The following is an 8,521-nucleotide window of genomic DNA, read 5'->3' on the forward strand; positions in this document are numbered from 1 at the left end:
ATAATCCATTGAATGTATATACTACATTTTGTTCATCCTTTCCTCTGTTGATAAAACTGTAAGTTACTTCCACCATGTTGGCTGTTAATAACCCTGCTGTGAACAGTGATGTTCAATGTCTGAGTCTCTGCTTTCAGTTCTTTTAGGTAAAAACGTAGACGTGGAATTGGCTGATGTCTTCAAGTTTTATTCTTGTAGCGCATGACAGGATTTTCTTTTTTAAGGCTGAATAATATTCCATTGTTTGTTTACACAACACTTTTTTAAACCCATTCATTCATCAATACATATTTTGGTTGCTTCTGTCTCTTGGCTATTGTGATATAATGCTGTAATGAACATGGGTGTGCAAATATCTGTTGAAATGTCTTACCAGTCTTTTGAATATATACCCAGAAGTGGGATTGCTGAATCATATGGTATAATAATTCAGTTTTTAACTTTTTGAGGAATCTCCATGCTGTTTCCATAGCAGCTGCACCGTTTTATGTTCCTACCAACAGTGCACAAGGGTTTCTTCACATCATAGCAACACTTATTATTTTCTACATATTTTTTAAAGATTTTATTTGTTTTCAGAGAGAGAGGGAGGGAGGGAGGGAGAAAGAGAGGGAGAGAAATATCGATGTGTGAGAGAGACATTGATTGGTTGCCTCGGGTTGCCTCTTGCATGCCCCCAACTGGGGACCCAGGCATGTGTCCTGACTGGAATGAACCAGTGACCTTTTTGGTTCACAGGCCAGTGCTCAGTCCACTGAGCTACACCAGCCAGGGCTGTTTTCTAGATTTTTGATAGTGACCATTTTAACAGATTCAGTTTTCATTTGCATTTCCATGATGATTAGTGATGTTGAAAATCTTTTCATAAGCTCCTTAAATCATTTGTCTTAAGGGAATTGTCCATTTATGTCCTTTGTCCATTTTTTTCCTTTGCCCATTATTTAACTAAGTTTTCGATTTTGAGTTTTAGCTGTTTTTTTATCCATTTAAGATATTAATCTCTTATCAAATTTATGATTTGCAAATACTTTCTCCCATTCTGTTGACTCCTTTAGAATATTTTCCATTTTCTCAGCACTGTTTCATTTGCTGCACAGAAGTTTTAAGTGTGATGCAGTCCCATTTGCCATCTTTTGCTTATTTTTTTCCTTGTGCTTTGGTGTCATGTCCAATAAATCATTGCCAAATCCATTGTAATGACATTCTCTGCCCCATGTTTTCTTTTAGGCATTTCATAGTTCCAGTCCTTGAATGTAGGTCTTTAACCCGTTTTGAGTTAATTTTTATATGTGGTATAATATGAGTCCATCTTTTTTTTTTTTTTTTTTTTAGTCTGGATATCTCAACACCATTTGTTAAAGAGACTGTCTTTCCCACATTATATAATCATTGCATTCTTCTTGAAGATCATTTGGCCATATACACATGGATGCTTTTTTATTTCAAGTGTTCAAATGTTGAGGGATTCTTCCAGGTTGGAGACCTCCGATGTCTCTCCCCATGGAATGATTTTGATAATCTACAAGTTTTGCTAAATCTGTGAGTGTTCGGGTTTTGTTTTGTTTTTCCCATTGATATTCACAATGTGTATAGTCTTTCTGTAAAATAGGACTAAGGAGAGCATTCCCTTCTAAAGCAACAGTTAATAAATACCTATTCCCTCATTTCTACCTTGAAGACTCTTCATCTTTCTCTTCTTGATCCACCAACATGAACAGAGCCTTCCTTTGGCTCTTTGAGCATCTTTAAGACAGTTGTTTTAAAGTCTTTGTCTAGCAACACTGACCCCTGGACTTCCCCGGATACATTTTCTGTTGATTTATGTTATTCCTTTGAATGGGCCATGCTTCCCTGTTTCTTTGTATGACTTGATTTTTGTTGTTATTGAAACTGGACAGTTGACTCTTATAGTGTGGTAGCTCTGGTAATTGGATTCTCCCTTTTCCCAGAGTTTCTTGGGTGGGTGTCTCTGTTCTGACTGATACTAGAAAAATGTGGAAAGTCATCATTTTTTAATATGTATTATGAGATGTTTCAATATTAACTAAATTTTTGTAGTAAGTAGGTCACAAGTTTTTCCCATTTCAAGGAGCTTCAAATTTTAACTCGCTCAGTCATATACAGTGTGATGTTAGGGAGAAGTATGAATCATACTGCTCCTTTCTGTCTTTAATTATTGAATATTTGGCAATTTTTTTTCTTTTGTTTCCTGAAAATTGTAAATCAGAATTCCTAGTATAAGAAATCTTTGTAAACTTATTTTATAACTCAACCAAGGAACATATTCCACAGTTTCATAAACTGGCAGTTATGACTTCATAGCATTTCCACCTGTATACTGAAGAATTTTACCATCTGTGCCTGTGACTGTTTTTTGGAGCCTACTTCAGAAAACGCAGCACAAATATTTCCAGTATTAGACAGTGGAACAAAACACCGAGGGAAACATCATTCTCTTGCATTAAAATTCAGCGCATCTAGCCTTTTGACTTTACATAGTCTTTCAACTTTACATAGCTAGAGTTCCATTCTCATGATGGAAACAAATTTTTCTATCTCTAGCTGAAATCCTTCTTTGACAGATGAAAAATTGTCAAAAATATATGTCATGACTGACTCTTTAGGTAGTGAGTTGACATTTCTTTGTAAATTTAAGATGCTCTTTGAGACAAAGAACAAAGTTTTCACTGGGCTGTGACTTACGTTACACAACTCATCCAAAGCTGAAGATTAATACTTGCAATTTTTCAAATTTTGAATCAGTTGATCTTTGATACTATTAGAGACTTACTGTATTCTATGAGCAAAATTACGTAGAGGATTAATTGAAATTTTCAATTTCTGTAAATATCTTAAGTCCTTTCCTCATAAGTTTCTAACTAAATCAAACTAACTAAAACAATTTCTTTTTATCATCTCTCCATCTAAAGTTTTTTGTATTTGTGCGTATATGAGAACTCAAACTGTTTTATATAGCTGGCCAAGTTCACAAGCTTAAATCCTGTTAAAATGTTCAACTTTTTTTGTTGGAAATTTACTTCTTATCTCATGTGACTAATTTCTTGGATTCTTTTTTGACTCTTGGTAGAATACTTGTCAAACTCACTAGATTGTTGCTGAAAATGACTAAATAGTAGGTGTTGTCTCAAATATTGTCCAGTGTGGTATCTTGAACACTGTGGTATACGACGAATAGCTTTTCCATTTTGCTGTGCCTGCAGTCAATTGCAACTGCCATTCACTGTTGAATGTGCAGTGTACTCTCTTCCACTCTTTCTTTACTGTACGAGCCGTGGTACTAGCTTCTGTGTTGCACTGAATTCTGCCTCAGTAATATGCCTTCATTTCAAATTTAAATATTATTTTGTATCTCTAAGCTGAAAAGCTTAATTATATTATAATTAAAGTGGTAGGTATCTCAGTTCATGAGTATGGCTTATACTGGTATTGCTATAACTTGTGTTGTCTGCATAGGTGTACTTTAACTTGTGCTGTGTACATAAAATATCCAAGTAAACACATTGTGATGTTACTTCAGTGCAAAGAAAACAGTCATCTGAACTGAATCAGTCTGCTGATACCGACTAGACTGGTGAAGTGTTTTTCCGTAATACTAGAAATAATGCACGTTCCTGTACAAGTATTATAATACGACAACAATGTCCTATGCGATACAACAGTTAAAAGTGAATTGTAGTTCTACCAAATCAATAAAGTTGTGTTAAATGAAAAAATATTTGCTGTGCTTCATTAAAAAAAATTTTTTTTTTTTGCAGTTCTCAGTAGCCTTAAATGACTAGCATATGGGACAGTACAGAATTGGGGTAAGCAATGCTAGCTACAGAGAACCCCCCAAATCAATTCAATTAAAGTTCATTTCCCAGGCAGCCCTCCAACATTTATTGCTTTCCAGCATTTATAGCTGTGCCATCTAGAACACACCACCTCCACACTCCCAGAGGCAGGGAAAGCAAGAACTGGAGCATTATTAATGTTTGAAAGCCTTGGCCTAGAAACAACTTAGAACCATGGGCCCCTAACTGGGTGGCACGTTGTCCCTGGGCACTGTAACAGACTCAGGGGCTCCCCAGGGCATGTAAAATCATAGGGAAACGACATATAAAACCATTGAACATGGCACCAACTGCTACTGTTACGTTGTTTGGACCTATTCAGCAATGGAACCGTCAGGTATTTCTTTTGGCCTAGGGGCATTGTGGAAAAATTATGGTCCTGCTAAGGACGCTGCAACCAAGAAAGTTTGGGAATCGCCAACTTAGAAATCACCTCTACTCTTGCATTAACCAGAAATCAGTCGCGTGACCCTATTTAACCCGCAGTACAGTCTTCCCTCATTGTGAGAAAATAGTTTTCTGATCACCACGCCCTTTCATGGATCCTGCATGTAGTGCATACTTTCTACCCCCAAGGGTGACAGTCCAAAGTCTGCTTTGGTCAGTGTTTCGAAGTCCAGAGTCTCTGTATTAAAAGCTTGAGTATATGGGAGCAGTCCGTCAATTTGTGGGCTTCCCAGAAGGGGAATTGGGTGTTCACTTAGTGTTTGCTTTTGAGTCTAAACGTCAGTGTCTGTTAAAAGTCATTCTGGGAGCAGTGCAATTTCTCAAGAAGGATGTAACCTGCAGAGGCTATGAGCCTCGCTATTGTGGAGTAGGCAGAAGAAAGCGGCGCGGTGGAACGGGAGTTGGACTTCACCCCCTCTTTACAGACTTCCCCTTAATCTCTCTCTGTTCAGCCTCATATCTCATTTACGCCCTCCCCCAGGGCCACTGTACCCACGCAAAAAGCCTTTCAGGTTGTATTTGGTGAAAGATGATACCTTAATTTTCTGGTGGGGTTATGGAAGAATGGATAACCACCTGACCGTACAAGGTAGGAGTGGCATCTTGGACTTGACCCGATCTTGATACATATTTTCAAGTACTGTCTTTCCTGTTAGCCCCTGATTTCCACCCCAGAGTACCTGACACCTCCACCTCCAAAATCTTTCTGGATTTCATCAGTACCCTTTTAGAACACAGTTGTGCCATTTTCTCCTCTGCTGAGTCAATAAAAATTTCAATGATATGCGTCTTCATATTGTTTGGGGTTACATGTGTTTCAATTTTTTATATCAACTTTATTGAGCTATAGTTCACATAAAAAAATTTGCCTCTTTTTCAACATTTTAAGATATTTAAAGTGGGACAACTGTAATAGAAAAACAATAAATAAATAAAAGATATTTAAAGTATACTACATGATTTTGTATACATATACATTATAAAATGGTTCCCCCCCAAGTCAACAGATACATCCCCTCACATGTTTACCTTCATCACGCGAGAACATTTAACTTTTACTCTCAGCCAATTTTATGTGAGTGTTATTAACTATATGTACTATATTATACATTAGGTCCTCAGACCTTATTCTTCATATAGCTGAATGTTGGTGCTCTTTACTACCCTTTTCCTAATTCCCCACCCCCAACCCAGGCAACCACTTTTCCTACTGTTTCTATAGATTTCACATATAAATGATATCATGCAGTATTCGTCTCTCTGTCTGGCTTATTTCACTTAGCATAATGCCTTCTAGGTTCATCCATATCGTCACAAATGACAGGATTCCCTTTTTTAAGGCAGAGTGATATTGCACACACATTTTCTGTATCTATCTGTTGGCAGACACTTGGGTTGCTTTCATATCTTGGCTATTGTGAACAATGGTGCAAAAATTCACCTCTTTAAAGTGTACAATTCATTGGTTTTTAGTATAGTCACGAAGTGGTACAAACATTACCACAGAATAATTCAAGAACACTTTTATCCACCCCCAAATAAATTCCATACCTATTTGCCATTACTTTTACTCCTCCCTTCCCCTAGTCCCTGACGAAAACTGATTTACTTTCTGTTTCTAAATTGCCTATTCTGGACGTTCCATATAAATGGGATCATATAATGTGTGGCCTTTCGTACCTGGTTTCTTTCACTTAGCATAATGTTTTTGAGGTCTGTTTGTGTAGCACGTATCAGCCCTTTAATTTTTCTTTTATGGCTGAATAATTCATTGTATGGGTTGACATTTTATCTGTTAATCATATGATGGACATTTGGGTTGTTTTTACTTTGGGCTATTATGAATAATGTTCCTATGAACATTTGTGGACACGTTTTTGTGTGGACAAAGGTTTTTGATAGATACCTAGGATGGAAATTGCTGGTTTACATGGTAACTTTATGTTTAATATTTTGAAGAACCGCCAAACTGTCCTCCAAAGCAGCCACACCATTTTACATTCCCACCAGGAATGTGTGAGTGAATTGCTGAAATCATTTTTTCACTTCTTTGCCATCACTTGTTATTTCCTGTTAGTTTTTTTATTAAAACCATCCTATTAGTTCCTCTAAATTTTTCTTAAAATGGAGTTGGTATATTTGTTTCTTATGCTCTGTCTTGTGTTATTGTAGATGAGTTTCCAGTGGAGAAGGAAGAATATTTTTACCACTGTAAAATTAGGAACCCTATAGATCTTGTTAGCTTTTTCAATTGGATTGATTATATGCTGTCAATGATGAAATCCTGCCTGATTCTTCATCTGGGAATGTCTGTGGGATGTTGACTGTCACTCTACTCTCAAATTGTCACTGAAAAATATTAGATGCCTGAGATACACACAAGTTCACAGAACATAAACTCAGAATGCCTGAATTGCAGACTATCACATGCAGGGCACAATTCATATTTTTTGATGCAATGAGTTGTAGCATATCAAGTCCAATTAGCAACTTGTCAGCAGTTCTGAATTATGCTGTAAGCATCAGGCTAACACATTGTGGCAAGAATTTTAAATGTGTTCATCTGAAATACTGTATTAAAAATAGCACCATCTTCTTTATTCCAAAAATTAATTGTGCATAGATTGTGAAGTGTAGTTAAAACCTTTCCAAAATTCCAACAATAACCAATCAAAAATGTAGTAGCAAAAAAATCCTATTTACATTAGTGGCAGAATAATAAAACCAAGATCAGTTGAACAGGTGAATCTAGATATGGAACCAAGTATCTATGAATAGAATACATATTAAAAGATGTATTTCAAATCAAGGGGGAAGAGCGGTGTTGGAAAAACTGGCTCGTAACTTGGAGAAAATAAAGATGGATACCTATCTTACTACGGGGACCAAAATAAAGTCCAGAAAGAGATGTAAATGGGAGTGGAGGAAATGAAGATCTGTACTCCTCATAAGTTGAAAAAATACAGTAATGACCACGTGGGAGGCTTTCCTGCAAAGCACGTACCTGTGCTCGTGGATCTCACACCCTTTGACCTCACGTGTACTGCTTATACTTCTTTATCCTCCCAGGTAAGTCAGGAGTCCCTAGCAATTTGGTTGCCAGCAAGTTCTTGTCTGTGGCCAACATTTTGTACTGGACATATTTTTCTTTTTTAAAATTAACTTATTGAGGTATAATTTACATACAATACAATGCACACATTTAAAGATACCATTTTATGAGCTTTGACAGTTGTCCACCTTATGTAATCCCTACCCCAAAGAACACTAAAATCACCCCCCAAAATCCTTTCTTGCCCTTTACAGTCAATCCCAATCTCCTATTCCCTGCTTTATCACAGATCTAACATAAAATTTATGGAATAAAATATGGGAGAAAAATTGTATGACTTTGAGTCAGGCAATGATTTCTTCAGTGAGGAATTAAAAGCATAAACCATCAGGGAAAAAAAAAAAGGATAAATGTTATCAAAAATTAAAAATACATGCTCTTTACTTCTGGTTTCTGGTCTGGCATGTGTTGCACTGGCAGTCAGCACTCTGTCCTAGCAAGAAAAAAAAAAATTTAACTAAAAACTAAAATATCAGCAACTCCTTTTACAACTGACATAGTGGAGAACTGAGGTCACAGGACCAAACGCTGCCCGCAAAGTTGGTGAGTCAGACAGACACGCACAATCACTGGTTACTGGGGTAGAAGCCGAAGAGCGGAAACCTCCATGGGAACCAGTACCAGGTTAGAAAGACTGAAACGTCCTCAACGAATTTCTGGAGGCTTACTGTGGACAAGCCTGAGGGCTGAAAGCACCAGGGGTGTTCAGTCTTAGGGTGCCCCCACACTTCCCTGAGTTTTGTCTCATGCATGTTGTAGCTCCCTCATATTGGAAGGGGAACACAAAAAAGCAGGGACTTTGACTTTCTTTTATTGTTATTTGTAATAGTGAATAAATAATTTGTTCATAAAATCCCAGATTCAAAAAGTACAAAAGGTTATATGGGGTCAAGCTTTTCTCTTAATCCTGTCCTTCAGGTGCGCCTTAGTTTTCCTCGGAGACAAACCACATTATCAGTAGTTTATTTCACCTTTGCAGAGGTTTTACACACACACACACACACACACTTTTTTCTCCTATTTTTTCACTGTACTATAACTTAACCCCTCCTCTATATGGTGGCAGCATCGATCAACGGAACTGACATCTTTATGATAACAAATCTTC

Source organism: Furipterus horrens, unplaced genomic scaffold, assembly GCF_987537825.1.
Source record: "Furipterus horrens unplaced genomic scaffold, mFurHor1.1.pri manual_scaffold_4, whole genome shotgun sequence".
NCBI classification, from domain to species: domain Eukaryota; kingdom Metazoa; phylum Chordata; class Mammalia; order Chiroptera; family Furipteridae; genus Furipterus; species Furipterus horrens.